The sequence below is a fragment of the Haematobia irritans genome, chromosome 2 (genome assembly GCF_050003625.1).
Source record: "Haematobia irritans isolate KBUSLIRL chromosome 2, ASM5000362v1, whole genome shotgun sequence".
Classification (NCBI taxonomy): domain Eukaryota; kingdom Metazoa; phylum Arthropoda; class Insecta; order Diptera; family Muscidae; genus Haematobia; species Haematobia irritans.
This window is the reverse complement of record NC_134398.1, coordinates 143040415-143061341: the sequence shown is the minus strand read 5'-3', so window position 1 is coordinate 143061341 and position 20927 is coordinate 143040415. Positions and strand designations below refer to the sequence as shown.

The 20927-nt window shown below is 30.0% G+C and overlaps 3 long non-coding RNA genes across 3 annotated transcripts; 1 reads left to right on the top strand and 2 right to left on the bottom strand.

Annotated features, from left to right (window-relative positions):
• The first annotated feature begins 189 nt into the window (after positions 1-189).
• Positions 190-19751, top strand: LOC142226403 (uncharacterized). Its single transcript, XR_012719679.1, has 5 exons — positions 190-1961; positions 12965-13477; positions 18770-19180; positions 19243-19347; positions 19413-19751. It is a non-coding gene; the product is annotated as an uncharacterized LOC142226403 (long non-coding RNA).
• On the bottom strand, positions 12457-12998 carry LOC142226402 (uncharacterized). The gene is made up of 2 exons (XR_012719678.1): positions 12866-12998; positions 12457-12781 (listed from the first exon to the last, which is right to left on the bottom strand). It is a non-coding gene; the product is annotated as an uncharacterized LOC142226402 (long non-coding RNA).
• LOC142224138 (uncharacterized) lies at positions 17667-18221 on the bottom strand. The gene is made up of 2 exons (XR_012719050.1): positions 17986-18221; positions 17667-17923 (listed from the first exon to the last, which is right to left on the bottom strand). It is a non-coding gene; the product is annotated as an uncharacterized LOC142224138 (long non-coding RNA).
• Positions 19752-20927: the final 1176 nt, after the last annotated feature.

The following is a 20927-nucleotide window of genomic DNA, read 5'->3' as shown; positions in this document are numbered from 1 at the left end:
AATTTTCTATAGAAATACATTTTTGACAAAATTTTCTATAGAATTAAAATTTTGACAAAATTTTTAGAAATACAATTTTGACAAAATTTTCTATAGAATTAAAATTTTGACAAAATTTTCTATAGAATTAAAATTTTGACAGAATTTTCTATAGAATTAAAATTTTGCAAAATGAGGTTTATTGTTTGATACTTTTTTGGTAACATTTTTTTCCACATTTGGGCAGATTATTTATGGCTCTAGTGGAAACCGTGTTCCAAAGTCCAAAAAGATAAGGTGACATTTGACAAACTACTCATATTACAAATATAAAAGTCGAAAATGGATTATTCGACTAATTGATTTTTAGTAAAAAACGATGTCGACTTTTTGTAATCTGCTAAATTGACTTTTGAATTAGATAAAAACGACTCAAATAGAATTTGATGTTGGTCGGAATCGACTAATCGAACCTTTCGGTATATATTTTTTGTACTTAATATAAAGTTGTCTTTTTATAGCCAGCTCCACATTGTGGAACAGATTATTACAAGTTAGTGCATATATTTGCACCACCCAGAAGGAGACAAGATAGACACATGGTGTCTTTGGCAATAATTCTCAGGGATTGTCCCTGATTCGAGCTAGCCATATCCGTGAAAATGATCAAAGTCGTGGTCGCAGTTTTAGCCCAATTGACTTCAAACTTTTGCACAAGAGTGTATTTGGGTCAGAATAGGAACCTATTGAATTTGGAAGAAATCGGTTCAGATTTAGTTATAGCTCCCATATATCTCTCACCCTATATGTACTTATACGCGCAGAAGCCAAAGTTTTACCATGAAATGCTTTAAATTTTGTACAAGGAGAATAGTGTGCCTTATTTGGTTCAGATTTAGATATAACTCCCATATATCATTCGCCCGATTTACACTCATATAATCACCGAAGGTCAAAATGCACACTCCCTCCCATTTGCTTAAAAAATGATTTTGCACAGAGAGTAGAATTACCATTCTAGCTAAGTATGCCAAATTTGGTAAAAATTGGCTCTGATTTAGACAAAGCCCTCATAACTTCTTCCGATCTGGAGAAATATGACCAAAATAGCCACATTCTCCTTGTAAAATCGCCACTGCGTCGTGAGGATTGTGAATGATGATGTCACACCTAAGACGTCCTTTAACTAGAACTTATAAACATTTCAATCACAGTAGGAAAGTATAAGTTTCGTTGACAAATAAAGTTGAAAAACTCATTCCAAAGTTTGGAGTTAGAAACGTAGAAATCCCAAGTGATTGGAAATCTATTATATATTCGGCAGAAGTCGTGTATGGTCAGGGCATAAACATTTAAAGAAGTGAGGGCTGACAAGTGGCACAGTTTTATGCTCTTGAAACAGGTTTTATATATTAAAAATTTTTTGGGAGGTTTTTATCGTTCGAAAGACCAAACTCGTTCAAATATCATTTCATTGTCATTGTTTTTACTATATTTAGCTATCTTTTCACAAATTTGAAAATCTATTACTCTGTTGAAAGTGTACTTCATTGCTCTCTATTTCTCTCCTCTATTCTCCTATCGAAACAAAACATTTCACTTGCCTTCCTTATACATTCATTTTTTGTTTTATTTAATTTTATTAAAGACATCAATTACTTCCTGCCTTGATTTTGCGATCTTGAGAAATTTATATGTATGTTGATATCAGTTTTGTTTCAAAAGCAACAAGTGTGCTTGTGGACTCAGGGTGCAAAAGCAACCAGTATTTTATATTTCAGACTAGACATTTTATTGTTATTATTTTTGGTATTCTAGAAATTTTCCACAACTGTTTTATAGCAAAACAATCGGTCAACTACCCCAACAATATATGATTAACTTTTGCAAATAAAGAGACAATAATTGTGCGTGTATTTAAACAAATCGACATTTGAAAAGTCACGTCGACATTTTCATTCACCTCAAATAATTTCACCACAGTAAGTGTATTGGCTTTATCTGAATGTTTGCAATACCTTGAAATCCGTACGCAACCTTGACGCCATTTCATTAAATTAAATATGAGAGGCTGCTATAAAAACAAACTACTACGTGATCTTTTTCAGATTTTCATTTTATGTGAAAGTAAGAAATTGTTTTCATTTTTTTATAATATCATTTAGCTTCAATCGAAACTAAATTTATTCAAAATAAGATGTCCAGCCAGTATTTTTTTGGAAATTTTTCAGATTTTCATTTTATGAGATTTGTTTTTTTGTAATATCATCCAATCGAAATTAAATGCATTCAAAATATGATGATCAGCCAGTATTTTTTCGGATATTTTTCAGAATTTCATTTTATGTGAAAGTAAGTTATTTTTGGATTTTTTTTTTGTAATATCATTTAACTTCAATCGAAAGTAAATTTGTTCAAAACAAGATGATCAACCAGTATTTGTTTTTGGCTTTCAATGTTTTTGTTAAATAATTAAATTTATATAAATATCGATAGTCAGGGAACAATTATACAATTTTTAAAAGTCGACTTTTTCAATAACTAAAAACTAACTAATCGATTTTTTATATGTATATGTGCAACGAAGAGAACTTTCTATATAGCGAATAACTGTTAAAAAATTCAAATTGATTTGGAAAACTACTGAAAGCCACTTTTTAAGAACTTAAAAATTTGATTAGTAGTACAATTTGTACGAGCTTGTTTCTCTTCGCTAAATTAATCAGCTTCACTTCACTTATAGAGAAAAAAAGACTTGCAAATACTGGTATAACGAAAAACAAGTCATTACACTTAAGTTTATCGAAGGAATTGATATGATGAAAGTAGGCTTAAAGTTTTCTTTTACACCCAGAAAAAGATGAAGCCATCATGAAAGGAAATGTAGGTTACAATAGAAAATTTTAACTAAAATATTTTACACCCAAAGAAATTTGTTAGTAGGGACAGCAGAAAAGTCTGCTAAAACAGCATAAAGTCTGCTGAAAAAGGGACAGCAGTCATTGTTTGCTGAAATAGCAAACATTTCCTGCTATTTTGGAAGCTCGATTACACTAAAACATGTTTTATTTTGGCTAAAACAAATAAAAATGTCAACTTAGGAGCTATCCTAACATAATTAACACAATATTTTATGAATATCTATAGTATTTGACCAAAAATCTGAATATTTATCGAATTGAAGCATAACAGCAAACAAAATGTTTGCTGATCGTATTTAGGACCTTGTAAGTATATTACAGTGCAAAAATATACCAAAAACTACTTTTGGTTCTTAAATAGGCTTTGGAGAAAATTGTATAACCTAAAAATTTTATAAATTGTTGTTCATTACGCCCTGAAGTACAAAAATATAACAGAAGACATCGACTGCTGTTTTTAGCAGACTTTTTTCTATGAGTGTAGTAATTGCAACATTATAAGTTTATAATTTTTGTCAAATTGAAAAAAATGTATTAAAAATAATAATGTTGTTTTATAAAATTTCATGTTTGGAAGAAGTTTGAATTGACACTATTTAAGAAAAAATTACTCATCTTGAGTTATTTTGTTTCTTATTCGATTTTTTTTTTGTTTAAATAATAGTGCAATACAGAAAGCTGTCGAGAGCACACAGAAAAAAATATCACCAAAATATTTCCAATTAAAAAGTTAATTGAAGTTGAAAATGTTTTCAATTAATAAATTAATTGATACAATTAACTTTTTAATCAAGATAGAAACATTAACTTAATTATGTCAATGATTGAAATTTTTATTTAAAAAATTTATTGATACAATTACCTTTTTAATCAAATTCGGAAGACTAAGTCAGTTAAAAAAGTGATGAACATTTCTTAAATTTTTAAAAATGTATTTCAAACAATCATTTGTAAATCAAACTAAAAACTCTAAGCCAATTCAGAAAGTAATTGAAAATAGTTACCTTTTTAATTAAAAAATTAATCGAGTTTATGAACTATTTTCATATTTAGTAAACCACATTTCTCATTTTTAGTTCATTAAAGTAAGCAAAAAATAATTAATAAATGAAAAAATTTTGACAAAATTAAACTAAATTTAACTAATTTTAATAAGATAATAGTTAAATCGGCTATGAAAATTTTCAATTTTGGGTCAATCGTTTTGAAAAAAAGTTGCGGAAACCCCCTTTTTTAGCCTACAGCCTTGGGCTCGTTTAACTCTCTATAGGTAGTCGATTCAATCACCATTGCGTTTTGCTGGAAAAATCACGTTTTCTCAATTTGGTGTCCATAGGCTCAATGAGATTCATGTGTGGACTTTGGGTATGTTAATGTCTTTTGGGCAGTTATACAACATAGCATATCTTGGCATTTAAAGCCGACAGCTTGGGGTCATTATCTTAATAAAATTCATAATTTCTACCAAGCACAAGTTTTAAAGCATTATCATTTAAATTAATTGGTGTGTTGGGGGGTTACGCCCCCCACCAAATTTTAGGCCCCCAGAATATTTATCGGTAAAAATTTTTTAGTCGCCATAACTTTGAATTCGAGCATTATTGTAATATATAACATTATATATGTGAAATCCTTTATATTACACAACAAACATTTCAAACAAAAAGTCACTTATCCCAGCGTAAATACTCGATGAGAAAGAATTTCTTGATTGTGGTAGAATGGGTGCCGTTCGTTTTTTATGAGCTCTATAGTTTTTTCGCCAAATTCGATTCGGAGCACTTTTTTTTTGCAATTTTCTTATATTTGTTTATTGTAGTGGTCGTATGAAGTTGGTATGTACTAGAAAGTTGTTCATAATTTTTATAGGCTACATTTCTTCCCTTGATTGTTTTGTACAATTTTCAATGGTTCAAGTGCTGTAGTCGAATAACGGGAAAAAGTGATATTTTCCCACATTTTTGTGGTTTTGAGCATGAAGATTACATTTTTCCGACTTAATATATTCCGCACTTTTGTCGGCCGAGTCAATAGCTACAACTTTGCTGTAGATTGCAAACCAAATCACACCATTATCCATTTTTCGGCCATGCTAAAAATAGAAGAAAATTGCAAAGCAGTGTTCAAAATCGAATTAGGCGAAAAAACTATATAGGTTCATAAAAAAACGAACGGCAACAAATCCAGGAAAATTAAGAAATTACTTTTCTCCTATCATCGAGTACTTTCGGCTGGGATAAGTGATTTTGTTTGTTTGGATTTAAAAATCCTCAGAAGTAATGGGAAATATGTTAAAACTGTTTTTATTTATTCATTTTTTTAATTTAGCTGCTAAACTCGAACTTAATACCCATCTTTAGGGAAAACTACAACACCCAAAAAAGTGAACCTTCCAGTGCTCTAAAGCGAAGTTATGGCGATTATTAACATATGTTTTAGTAAAAATTTCTTCAATATGAGAAAGTTTCCTTGACTTTAATAATTTTGTGTGTATATTAGCAATATTAACTAAAAAAGCTGGACAAGGTAAATATTATAAAGATTTACTGAATTCGTATTGCCCACAAAATAGCTCTGAATTTCTATTGTGAACTCCAAGATTTTTCCTTCAAACTGCGAAATGTTCATTAACAAGTAAAAACAAATATAATTACAGAGTATGTCTAATAAAATTTCTTGAATTTGTCGAAATATATTTACTTCTTTTGTCATGTCGGCGTAATAGCGGGATTTGTAATAAAGGTTAGTTAAACATTTCCACAGTTTCCTATTTACTATTTCACCAATATTTTGCTGAGTTAAATTTAAATTTTCGTGACTCACACAGTCGTGAGTCACTATGAAGGCAATAGCGTGAGCGTGATTAACAAACCAAATGACGTGCGTGAGTCACGAAAATAGTTTCTTCGAGAGTGTACGTGAGTAATGAATTTCGGAAAAATACGCTCACGAAAATAATCTCGCCCACGGACATAGGTTAGGTGGCAGCCCGATGTATCAGGCTCACTTAGACTATTCAGTCCATTGTGATACCACATAGGTGAACTTCTCTCTTATCACTGAGTGCTGCCCGATTCCATGTTAAGCTCAATGACAAGGGACCTCCTTTTTACAGTCGAGTCCGAACGGCGTTCCACCTTGCAGTGAAACCACTTAGAGAAGCTTTGAAAACCTCAGAAGTGTCACCAGCATTACTGAGGTGGGATAATCCACCGCTGGAAAACTTTTTTGGTGTTCGGTTGAAGCAGGAATCGAACCCATAACCTTGTGTATGCAAGGCGGGCAGGCTAACCATTGCACCACGGTGGCTCCCTCCCACGGACATAAAACGCTTACGAGTTGAATTCATTTACAATTTTAGTGACACCTGGGATGTTAAGAGTTTAATAACGCTCTCGATTTTAATCATGCTCATGTTTTCAGGCACATCGCTAAGGTAAATTACTCATAAAAAAATTATTCGTTAGTCACGACATTTTTCGTGCGTGAGTAAAATTTTTCTTTTCGTGAGTGTGTGTGAGTCCTACCAAACAATATCGTGCGTGAGTAAGGTTTTTCCGACGTAAGTGTGCGTGAGTAAAATATTACTCACGTGCACACCTCTAATCAGAAGCCTCGTTTTGCTTGCGACCCATTTTGATTGAACGTACACGCAGAGAAGGAATATGATCACCTCAAACATGTTTCAAGAGCAAAATGTTATTTTTGTATGGTGCCCATGTAACATGTTTGTCACTAAAATGTTATATTCTCGTCAAATATAACCTGCTTGCCGAAATCAGATACATGATTTCCGAGAAACTAACATGGTTGCGAAAACAATGTTACATGGTCACCACCCAAAAATAACATTTTGTTCTTAAAACATGTTTGAGGTGATCATATTCCTTCTCTGGGTGTATAATTCACACGAAGTATTTTAGCTCAGGGGGAACGTCCTTTGTCAAATGACATTAATAAAGGGGATTCCCACAGAATATTTCCACACCCTCAAAAAAAAATAGCTTCTCTAACATATGTTCCAAACATATTTTGCAGGAAGCACATATATTATTGGATACTGCCGAAACATTAATATGTTTGTTTTGTGTGAACAAATTATATGTTTGGAAGCATTTTGAGCCCAAAAATATTATATGCTTGGAATAATTTTGCCCAAAGAAGATTGTGCTCATTCCCTCGCATAATTTTTACTTCCACGAAATTGTTTAGTTCTTGGCACCTTTTTCGGTAATACAAATAATGTTGAAGAAATTATTCAATTTTATAATTTTTTTTAAATTTTACCTTTCGCCTGCACGGAGAATCGAACCGAGGACCATACAGTTTGTAAGTCAACACACTATCCACTGGGCTACGTAGCTGTTATAGTCACCAGTAGAAAATTATCGTTATAAGTCACATTTATATAGTATAGTTTGCAGCGCCCACGAGCCCATGCAAACAACATTATTTAACAGAAACATACATTTGTTGGCCACGTGGAGCAGTGGTTATCATGTCTACCTTGCATGCAAAGGGTCGTGGGTTCAATCCCTGCTCCGGCCAAACACCAATTTTTTTTTATTTACACATTTATAGAAGACGTTGGTTCGTTAAAAGAAATCGTACGTTCGAAAAAAATGTTGCCCATAATACAAAAATGATGAACAAAACTCATGTCCACACATACATAAAATGCTGCTCTCAAGGCGAAAATACATGCTGTTTTTTTTTTTAAATGTCTAATCTCTTGGTTCCTAATGTCTATTCTCTTTACTCCGAATACTCATTCTAATATTCAAATTAAATAATATTTAGACTTAAGCATATCAAATTTTTGGCCTTATCGTAAAACAGTTTTCCGAAACAACATGCAAGCGGTTTCACAGAAATTGCTCTCTTTTGATTCTTTCGCTGTGTTATGTTGATGTCTTTCGTCAACTCTCCCGGTTTCCATCTCTATTTCATTCTCTGTACTCTCTCTGTCGCTCTCTGAATAAAATATCACAACATATATATGTTTACTCGAAATTTGTAAATTTATATATGTTTACATTCACACATATTATTTTTATGAAACATTCATGCCCCAAACAAAAAAACAAAAAATGCTAAATGCAATAAGCCCATGTTAAATTAATCGCTTCTGCGCCAATTTTGCTGGGTAGTTAAGCATATAAGTATTACTGCCTAAATTTGAATTATACACAGACAAAAATATCACCAAAATTTTTCCAATTAAAAAGTTAATTGAAGTTGAAAATTTTTTAATTAATAAATTAATTCATACAATTAACTTTTTAATCATGATAGAAACATTAAGTTGATTAAGTCAATGATCGAAAATTTAAAAATTTTTAATTAAAAAATTAATTGATACACTTAACTTTTTAATCAAATTCGGAAGACTAATTCGGTTAAAAAAGTGCTGATTTTTTTAATTTTTAATTAAAAATATATTTCAAACAATCATTTGTTAATCCAAATAAAAACTCTAAGCCAATTCAGAAAGTAATTAAAAATAGTTACCTTTTTTAATTAATAAATTAATTGAGTTTTGCAATCAACATCAATTAAATTTTTAATTGAATCAATTAAACAATTAATCGAAATTTGCTGAAAAAAATCAATTAATTTTTTAATCAAGAATTTTTTCTATGCCCAATTAAAACTGTGATTGATACTATCATTTTCGTGATTGAAGACATTTCAATTAAAAAATTAATTGGATCAATTAAGAACTACTGTTACTTATTAAATATTCGGTTAGTGATGGAAAAGATACAGTATCTTTTTGGCCGCTGAAAAGGCTTCTCTAAGTTAGGTGAAAAGTCGTTCGAACTCGGCTATAAAAATTAGGTCCCTGATAAGAACTTGCAGATTTTTTGCAGTATGTATTAGTAAACCAGTAAGGAAAGTCTAAAGTCGGGCGGGGCCGACTATATTATACCCTGCACCACTTTGTAGATCTAAATTTTCGATACCATATCACATCCGTCAATTGTGTTGGGGGCTATATATAAAGGTTTGTCCCAAATACATACATTTAAATATCACTCGATCTGGAAGAATTTGATAGACTTCTACAAAATCTATAGACTCAAAATTTAAGTCGGCTAATGCACTAGGGTGGAACACAATGTTAGTAAAAAAATATGGGAAACGTTTAAATCTGAAGCAATTTTAAGGAAACTTCGAAAAAGTTTATTTATGATTTATTGCTCGATATATATGTATTAGAAGTTTAGGAAAATTATAGTCATTTTTACAACTTTTCGACTAAGCAGTGGCGATTTTACAAGGAAAATGTTGGTATTTTGACCATTTTTGTCGAAATCAGAAAAACATATATATGGGAGCTATATCTAAATCTGAACCGATTTCAACCAAATTTGGCACGCATAGCTACAATGCTAATTCTACTCCCTGTGCAAAATTTCAACTAAATCGGAGCTAAAAATTGGCCTCTGTGGTCATATGAGTGTAAATCGGGCGAAAGCTTTATATGGGAGATATATCCAAATCTCAACCGATTTCAAGCAAATTTGGCACGCATAGTTACAACGCTAATTCTACTCCCTATGCAAAATTTCAACTAAATCGGAGCAAAAAATTTGCCTCTGTGGGCAAATGAGTGTAAATCGGGCGAAAGCTATATATGGGAGCTATATCTAAATCTGAACCGATTTTGCTGATATTTTGCAAGTTTTTCGAAACTCATAAAATATTCGGATGTACGGAATTTGAGGAAGATCGGTTGATATACACGCCAATTATGACCAGATCGGTGAAAAATATATATGGCAGCTATATCTAAATCTGAACCGATTTTTTCCAAAATCAATAGGGATCGTCTTTGAGCCGAAACAGGACCCTATACCAAATTTTAGGACAATCGGACTAAAACTGCGAGCTCTACTTTGCACACAAAAATACATCAACAGACAGACAGACAGACGGACATCGCTAAATCGACTCAGAATTTAATTCTAAGCCGATCCGTATACTAAAAGGTTGGTCTATGATTACTCCTTCTTGGCGTTACATACAAATGCACAAACTTATTATACCCTGTACCACAGTAGTGGTGAAGGGTATAAAAATCTGTAATTTACAATCAAGGGGTTTCCTTTTAGAACCATGTTTCTACGAATGGTAATTGCAGATATAAGTTTTTATTTTTATTGCGCATACTAAATAAAAATATCAGATAAGCAAAATGGCACCTAAATTATTTGAAATGTCTTGTTTCGTGGTTCTAACACAATAGATACCAATGAAGGGTATCAAAAAATCGGCCTTCGCTATTTTTATTTCAGTTCTGTTTTGCTATTGTTTTCTTATCGCAATCACATAAAATCAACCGGTTAAGTGGATGGAAAAACTAAACAAACAAGAAAAATACAAATAACAAAAAAAGTTTAAATGAGTCACAAGAAATTTCTGAGGGAACCACTAGCCATTGCCGCCAATTTGTTTTCTTATCTATATAAAACCATTTGAAATTTTTGTATTTGTTTGGGCCAAAAACAGTATTATGAAACAATAACAAATTATTTCGTAATTATACAAGAATTATGTATAAACAAAATTGGGAACATATCACACAAAAACAAAAATCAGGTAATGCATTGGAACAGCTTCATGTGGGTCATTATATTCTTACGAACACAAAGAAAGAAGACATAAATTCTACAAATTTCTATCAATAGAAAACGTTCGAAACTACAAACAAGACAAAGAAAGACAACAAATACAAAACTAAAATGTCTCTCAGTATCTAAGAGAATCTCAGCGAAAAATTAATCTCTCAATAGTTTTTAAGCTCTGACAAAGCCATAGAGTGTTTGTATGTAGTTCATAGATAAAATATATATTTACATATGTATATTTGTAGATTAAAAAAAGGCATATAAAAAATGTTGTATTGATTTTGTGCATTTTGCATTTTTTTTCTTATGTTGGGCTTTTAGTCCATGTTCCCACACACACATTCATAAATACTTACGTACAGTAGATAACGGATATTACAATGTCGGAAAAATCACAACATTTTTTCTTATATGCGTTTTGTTTTTATAGACAATTATTGCTTGCAAGAAGTTTAGAAAATTCACATAAAAAATGTGCAGTACGAATTCGATAAAAAAGAATTTAAAATAATATCATAGGAGCTATTTTTGTTTTTGTAATACTAAAACTACCTTACTAAATCTGCCTTGTCCGTGACTTTGAGTTGGTTAAGCTTTCTAGGGTTAAAATGTGCAAAAACATAAAAATATTGAAAATTTTAAAATGTAATGAAGTTACAAAACTCTTTTGTAAATATTCAACTTGTAAAGTCGCTAAGACTAATCTCTTTACATTTTAAAATATACTAGTATTCTTTCGTATATTAATTACCAATAAACAAACAAAAAATAATAAAAATGTTACCTTAAATTAAAATAAAAAATAAATGTTTATATATTTCGAAAGGTACTTAGGAGAATTTCGTTTCTTTGTGTCATTTCAAAGTTATTCTTAATTGCTAATACTGTGAGTTATACAGGACTGTGACAATGTCCTTTAAGTTTTGCAATCAATTTCAAGAATGCTGCACCTCTTATTCCTATCGGAATCGCCATTAGTTTCATTATTTATTATTATTTTTTTTTTACTTATTCGCTAATTGTTTAGCAAGATTCGAAATATGTTTTTATTTCCCTTTAAACGAATGATTTAAAAGGTTTTATAGAATATTTGAAAGGAAAACGATTTTTATTTTCCTTTCGCCCTTACGAAAATGGATCGACCTCCGGGCTTGTACAGGGTTATTCTATCAGTATCAGTTCTGATGAAAACGTACACAGAAAAAAATCAAAATATTTCCAATTAAAAAGTTGATTGAAGTTTAAAACGTAATCAATTAAAAAGTTAATTGATACAATTAACAATGATTGAACATTTTAAAATAAAATATTGATTGTATCATTTTCCTGATTGCAAACAGTCGTGATTGAATGCAGTTAAAATATTAATTGGATCAATTAAATTCGTGATTGAATCAGAAAAAAATTGTGTGTATAAAATTACAAAAAATTTATTTTATCTAAAGGGAATAGAATTAGAAAGTAAATAAACAATAGTACAATAAACAATTGAATTTCTCACTTAAAGCTGAGTACTATGTTCAGTTTTCAAGCTGAAAACCAGCTTGTTTTCACGGTTACTTTTTTAAATTAATTAAATTATAACTATAAAATGGTTCACAATCAATTCCTTAGATCTTTTACATTTATTATTTCACAAGACTTTATAAAAATATAATCGTCTTCACATAAATTTTTGTACTTTTAATTTAGTGTTTTGGTGAAAAATACGAACATAGTACTCACCTTAAAAGATTAAATGAGTTTTTTTAATTAAAAGATTAATTGATGAAAAATACGAACATAGTACTCACCTTAAAAGATTAAATGAGTTTTTTTTAATTAAAAGATTAATTGAAAAGACTCGCTTATATTGGATATTTATGTATACTCTTTTCAGCAGTTAACTTTGCTTCGACTGCCAAAAATTGATAAACAACTAATTATTACCTTTTCTTTTGGGTGTGTATATTGAAATGAAACTTTCTAAACTATTTCAACATCTCTATGAATTTTGCATTAATCAAACAGGTTTATTTCACCTTTCACCAGTGATGAATGTTCATGTAATATCTCCATACTCTCCAGTATCAAAATTTGAACATAATAGCCATTGTTATTAGATGTATTTTCAATATGCATTGCAGTTAACTTTACTAACTATCGGTTTATGGATCTTTAGTTAGCTCCGAAACGAAAGGATAATCAAAAATCACTCATTAATATCTGGTATCCATGAACCCGCAGCAAGGGTTGACATAAATTTGTCTACGAAATATACATATGTATGTATATGAGAAAAAAAATTATAATAAGACGCAATATGGTTTTTTCCATTAAATATTTTCTTACGATATTTTTTGTGTAGAAACACATTTTCGCTGAATTGTAGACTTCTAAAAGGTATTGTTGACATTTTAACTTGGAGTAAACAAACTGTATTCTTTGCAGAATTTTCTGGCGTGTATAAACGCTGAAATGTCCCGAAATCAGCAAAATGAAGACACTGCAAATTCTCATACATTTTAAGGCCTATGATGCATGTAATCTTGTGTGAATTTTACATACAAACAAAACAAACGAGAAAAATATTACGTGTCTATATTTTCATTTGATATATGTATATGTAGATCTCGTTATGTGTGTGCGATTGTATAAATGTTTTGTTTTCAAATAAGAAAGTGGGAGAGAGAGAGAAACCAACCGCCATCATAGAATATAGAATATGAGTGCAAAAACAAAAACCGAAAATGCGCATTAATTTTTAAGAAGTCACCCAAATCGCAAGAATTTTGTTTTTAACATTAACCCCTTGGTGTGGGTCTTTTTGGAACCATGAAATCAAATTCTTATACATAGCATGGAACATCAGCAGTTTATGGACACCTCAGTAAATTGCTTGAATTTGAAATACTATGAGCGTCAAAAGTGTGCAACACCGTTTATGCGTGGTTTTGGCTTCTCGTAAGTGTAATAAAAAAATACAACATAAATAAATTTTATTCAACCAAATATAAAGTTTTATTCAACCTTATGAAAATAAAAGTGAAAAATAACAACACTTGGATATTAACCCATATTCTCATATCGTCGTCATATGATGACAGAAACATTGGCATGTTCAATGCACCAGGGTACCGTTATCGCTGCACAGAAAAAAAAACAACAAGGGTATTATTTGTTAATTGCGACACCCATTTTCCGGAAACCTGGACCCGATATGACAATTTTTTTTCATATACACATATACTAAAGGTAGCCTATACATGCTGTGAATCAAACATTATTATAATCGGATGATTATTTTATAACTCGGGAGAATACGGGTTAACTCATTTATTATTGAATCATTTGGCGTACCGTTATATTCAACGTTACTTTTTCGCGAAGTAATGGACAAATTATAAATCGTTCCGCTAAATTTCCAAAAATGATGGAATACATAACTATAAAAATCGTAGATAGATTCGAAAACTTCCATCAATAGCAAATTCATTTATATAGATAAAATTCGTGTACAAAAAAAAATTAGAGTAATCACTTAAATACAATTTTATTTTATTGCATAAATTATGAATTTATTTTTGGGATGTATACACTTTCTTCTGTGTAGGTTTTCTGTGTAGGTTCAATTCTAACTAAAACAGAATAAGTTTTTCGTACAATTGTCAAAAATAGTAAGAATGAAGTACAGCGTGGTTAAAATAGGAATGATCTGGCACCTATGATTTTTTTCTTTATTTTTAGTTCATTTTTGCTTTTCAAGAAAGATGTATTTCGTTAATGGTAGTTAAAAATCCTAAAAATGTCGAAAATTTTCGTTAATTTATTGAATCTCATAATTTGAAATACAATTTAGTTCAATTTTCGCACGAGATAGTTCATTTTCCCCATAATGTAGTTTACTTTTACTTTAGTTTTCTGTGTAAAACAGTTCAATATAAAGCAGATAAATTATCTCAATTGATGTGCAGTTTCTTTTTCCTCTAGATTTTGACAAGACTGTCAGGAAATAAATAAATAAATTTAAGAAATAGTAGCGGTGAAAATAAAGTGGGTTTTAACTCAAAAATCGAACAAAGTATCCACATTTAGGTGAGAGGGATATATCGTACTTATCCTCCAAACCTCGTGCTGAGCAAATCTCTGGCACCAGCTTCGACAAACATTTATATTATTTTTAGTAATATCAACCCACGCATAGTTTAAATAGGAAACTGCATTCCATAATTTAAAGGATTTTTTCACTTTTCCAATGTTTGCATCATTTTCTTTGAGAATGTAGCTATTTATGTTCTGAATTAAATTCTGATCAATTGGTTGTAGTAATGCTGGGCAATTCGGAGGCATAAATAAGACTCTTTATTTAGGATATTGACTTCCCTTTCTTTTGGTTCGTTATGACACTGCAATTGTTTTGTCTCTTAAGAAAAAAATTGGAGTCAACATTGTTAAAACGTCTTTGTCACCACTAGAGGGCTGCATCGAATAACTTTTCACTGTATGTATGAAATTCGCTTTCGAGTATAGTATACACTTTGTATACACGAGTATATATGTACACTTTCTCTCAGAGCGCAAATAAGGAAGCCCTGCAAACATTTTCGATCGCAAATGAGTCTTCTTTGAATCATTTTGATGTTCAAAACGATTAAGGAAGAGCGAATCTGAGAGTCATTTATGCGTCCCCAGTATAAAGTAGTTGTGTCTCAAAATGATTCTTTTCCTTGAGTTATAAATGAGTCTTTCAGATTAGTAAAAAAAAAAGAAATTTGAAAGAAGTATAATATGATAAATCTACTTACTCATATATGAATCAATCGAATGCTTCATAAATAACCCCTACAAAAGATTAAGAAATAACTCCCCACGTCAGATTAAATATTGAGTCTTTTCAAGAGTTAGAAATTACTCCTTCTAACTAGTATTATATTGTTCCCACGAAATACACTTCTGATTAAAATTTGCATATTTAATTTATGGCTTTATTGTTGATATACAAATTCAGGTACTTAAAGAACTAATTATACTTATCCTTACATATATAATAAAAAAAACATAAAAACAACAAACCAATTCTAGTTTAATTTACTTATTTTATAAAAATGTATGAAACAAAAACCTAAAAATTAATTCATTAAATCTGCAATAAAGATATAGCAATAGTAATAAAAACACTAAATTAGAATAAAGACAGAAAATCAAAATTGTCACTTTAATTCAATAAAACCCATGTTGCTAGTATTTTATATTTAATAGTAATTAATAACAATATAAGGAACTAAAAATGAATTCATTTCGACTTAATAACGACTAGTTAAATTATTATATAAAAAGGAATCAAAAATATGGGAATAAAATTAGCATATTAAACAAATCAGATTAATTCGACTTTTGGCGTTTTTCTACACGATCTTTAGCGTGTACGATGTACTGCTGCAAAATGGAACTTATTTTACCATCGTCCGAATTTGGGAATTTGCGATGAGTTAAATCTGAAAGGAAATTTTCACTGTATATTTCACTTTTTTCATCATCATCACAATTTTTATTTTGCACTATTTCATATTCAATGTTTTCAAAATTTTCCAATATATTTTCACTAAATTTTGTATATTATATTCTGTTTCACAACTAAACACATTATTAATTAACCGATTTGCTTCCCTCTTGCTTTTTAATCGAATCGCTTTTGCAGACATTTTGTAAAATACAAATACTCACCACGATGTTTGAATCCAAAATGATCATTATAAGCTTCCAAATATTTTGCAAAATATTTGGTACCGTTATCCTCAACGGTTCATATTTTGTCCACTAATATTTTGTTGTTATCTTTGTCTTTTTTACTTATAAAAGCGAAAAGCAAAAAGAGTTATAAATGACTCCCCACATTCGTAATTTAATAGTTATGCCTAGTACTAAGTTCGTTTTTGCGAAAAACGAATATCTTCATTTATCTCCGTAAATAAGGTCTCAAGCCCAAGGATGTTAACTTATTTATGCGAAATAATATACCTGCCTATTTTTTCGTGCGAAAAATCCAGGGTTGTATAAATATGTGTTTGAAAATGTTCAAAACAAAGATTTCGCATTTATTCCGCGCTAACGTTTTTTATATGGAGAATGACAGCTTTTCGTGCGAAAACGTTATCTTAGTACTAGGCTTTAAGTAAAAGAGTTTTATATTACCCCGTAAAATAGTTTAATATTAACAACATAAGAATAGAGTAATAAATGGATAATAATCGAATCTTTCTGATGATTTAAATTAAACGGCTATAAATAACCATTGTTTAGACTAATATATGACTAAAATTTGAATCTTCCCCGCGATTAAACATTTTTGAATCTTTCAAAAGAGTAAGTTAACACTCTTACAAACACTCATTTGGGATGTTTGAAAATGTTTGCAGGGAGTGAAGAAAACACTAGTTTATCAAATACCAACGAGTACTTATACGCAATAATATGTGTTTCGAATAAAAAGAACATCTAAAAATATAGATACTAAAGAAAGAGTACAACATGCATTTTGTTCATTTCACCTGGTACCTCGAGTATTTCACCATTATATGTAAAGGTAGGTAATATGTTCGGTTTTCGCGTTGACATTTTCGCGGTTATTTATTAAAACAGTTAAATATGAAGCAGATAAATTAACTCAATTGATGCTCAGTTTCTTTTTCCTCAAGATTTCGACGAGACTTTACAGGAATATGTTTTAATTTATAATTTTGATTATTTAAGGAAAAGTAATCGCGAAAATAAAATGGTGTTCAACTCTAAAACAGAACATAGTACTCACCTTAAAGCAAAACTTTACATGGTTACTAATCAAATATACACCCAGAAAAAAGTGACCCCTTCTTTAAGTTAAAATGAACTCATTGTGAAGAAAGTTGAACTTCGTATAGCGCCAAAGACATTTTTATTTGTTTGAACGATGTGATTTTCGTAGAAATTAGGTATAATGCATTCCATATATTAGTTAACATTTTCCTATATTTATGTACCACTATACTACAGAATGAAAAAATTTAACTGATTTGAATGCATATATGGAATGATTTTATTGAAATTTTTTCATTCATTTGGACAAATCTTACACATTTGTGGTAACACTTTTACTTCATAATTAGAACTGCTTACCTTCGTTTTTAAATACAATTTTATTTATTTATATGAGCAATTTTATCTTCAATAAAAGACATGTTTTATTAATACATTCAATATATTTATTAAGAATCAACAGCATCGAATCTCCTTGAAATATTAGTTTATTATTCCGCTGTTTCCAATTTCCATGTGATATTATCAACTGTAAACGCACTTTTTCTTCTTCTTGTACTTTTCACTTTTAATAAGTTGCAGCCTAACGATTTTGTCCTCCTTTTACAATTTCAATACCTACAAATATAAAAAATCATAAACCATTTTTGTTACAAAAGGTTAGCGTCACTGAATATTACCTGATAATTGAAGATTCCAAAATGAAGACAAATGAAAGGGTTGTTATTCTGCTGGTGTTTTCTTTCTTTATATACCATCACGAACATTGATAGATTTATTTTCAAAAAACGAAAATTTTTCTCACTAATTTAAAATAATAAATATTTTATATATTTTATTTGTTATTTATTATATTATTTTACAATATTATTTTTTAACAATCTTTCCGTATACCACAACAACGCGATTCCAACTAAAAAAACAACCCACGCGCAAACATATCGATTACCCCCACGCGCAAACACATCGATTGCGATGACAGGTATCGATTACAGGTAGACAATAGAAATATAGGAAAATTTCCTATATTCTAACAAGTGTGTTTCCTTAAGTTTTGATTGGATTGCATACTTCTTAGTACGAATGAACTAAAATATTTTTCTATGCCAAGTGTTGTTCGTATGTATGAAAAACTTTCTATTATAAAGGAAGTCGCAATTATCATTTTATAAGAAATTTTACTAATTTTGAGGAAACTTGGTTTTAGTTCGGGTTTTGTTTATTTTTACGAATGCTTTGTTATCGGTGAATAAAATTTTCTTGTTCAGTAGTAAATTCTTATACCCAGCGAAGAAAATAGTATGAGTAAAATTCCATGCCTTATTCTAGTTAATGAACTATTCCTAACTGCTTACAGTATAGGATATTTTTACTGAAACGAGTAAATTTTATTATTTCTCACAAAATTTTACCTTAATGGAAATAAAATGGATAAACTATATTGATGAAAAATTTTTCCTTTAGTTTCGAAGGCACTTTTTTCTGGGTGTACAGTGCCACACATAAGTATTGGCACAGCACCCTAAACCACATAGCCCAATAAACACAGGATGAGCGTTTTTCAAATGCAACAACTTTTCAGTTTGAGGGTAAATATAATTTTCAACATAAATTCAACTTGACTTGAAATAGCTCATCTTCAATACATCTTCAAATTGTTTGCGAATTACTTCCAATTTGCCAAAATGTTGACGAAATCTTTGAAAAGGTGTTGAAGATAATATGAGAAAACTTTGACAAAACACTACCCTAAAATGCAACGAAAAAACCATGTGGTTTTCAATACTTATTTTTGCAACGAAGTTCGTGGTCAATTGCAAGAAATTAAAAAAATGGAAAATATTATACAAATAAACAAATAGTTTATAAAAATAGGTAAGTGAAAATAAAAAATGAAATAAAAGTAAGGAAGTCACTAAATGTATATCTCTTTGCAGAAAACTAAAATTATGGATTCTACGTTCTTGAAAACATTAAAAAGCTGACCAATGAAAAATGGTGGACAATTAACTGGAACTGCTTCAAATAGATTATAATAATTGGTACGTCAATATCAAAAATTAAATCAACACTTTAAAGAAGTCACTTAATTTAAATCTCTTTGCAGAAAACTAAAATCTTTGGATGCTACATTCTTGCAAACAATAAGAAGCTGACCAATGAAAAATGAGTGGCTTATCGACAATAAAAAGTTTCCAGAAACATTACAAGTGCAACCAATTAAATTGTTAAAAACAACAAATTGTTGAAATCAACAACTTCTGGGTGAAAATGTGCATCACATCGTCAGTTTAATTCGTATGCTATTATCAGTTTAAAATGGATATTTTGTGAATTCCTTCTGCTGGAAATCAATTCTAATACGCGGTCCAGTACGTTCCTAATTTCAAATTGCCCGCATGTTAATAAATTTTAATGCTGTTTTATGACACCAAAAGGAAGGAAATTGAATTATCAATGCAAAAGTGTTTACTAATAATGTTTAAGATATTTAAAGTTTTGTTGTTTGTTTTTTTTTTTCTTATTTGTTGTTATGTTTAATAAGATAATTATTTATCAATTGGTATTGTAGTGTATTATGTAGTGTAGTGTACTATTATATATTTTATTTTGATAAAAATGAATAAATTATACAAAATTCATAGAATTTTGGCTTTGACTTTCAATTTGAAGTGGGGATATCATTCATACAAATTTAGGTTGAAAAGTATTTGCAACGATGTTAATTTTGAATTTCACTCGCATCGAAAATTGTTGGACAAATTATTGAGTAGCGATGCATTTCAATTTGAGGATAACACTTGAAATATTATTGCTAATGTGTTGAATTTCACTGTTGAGGGTAATGTCTGTTTTTTGTTGAGAACGCGATTTTCTCAACAATTTCTCAACTTGAATATTACCCTAATCCTTTGAAAAAATGTTTGAAAAATTGTTGAAATTTAGCATTTTCCAAACGTTTGTGTTTATTGGGAGTGCTCAAGGTATCTACGAAAAAATGTGCCTACCAGAAATATCGATTTTAAACTCCATAAAATATATACCGATCGACTCAGAATCACCTCCTTAGTCGTCCGCCCGCCTGACCACGTATTTGTTGTTCGCAGTATTCAGGCCACTATTATTAACCGATTTTGATGAAATTTGATACAGTGTTGATGGAAGAATGGGGGAATATAGGTACAAATAAAACAAAAAATTAGTCCATTCATTATCTAGATTGCTTGACGCTGTTATCAAACAAAAAGGAATGCCCAAAAAGTACTAAATGTACCAATACTTTTGTGCCTCAAAAAATTTGCCTCTTTTTAATTGTTTATAATTTAAATATTGAAAGAATAAAACTTTTTCTCAAAGAAAAGAGGATCTAGATTCTTAATGCAGTTATAATCCAAATTGAAATATTTTTTAATTTAAAATATCTTCATATCACTTTTAAAATATGGTTTTTAAACAAAAATGTCACTGTATGTACAGTATACCAAGAATGACTTTCACATCTTAAATAAATTAGTATTTTTAACATCGTCGCCAATAAAACCACATTTGTATTTTTTAGTTTATTTTTCGTATTTATTATCTACATAAAATTATTAGCTACATAATAACTATAATATGAACA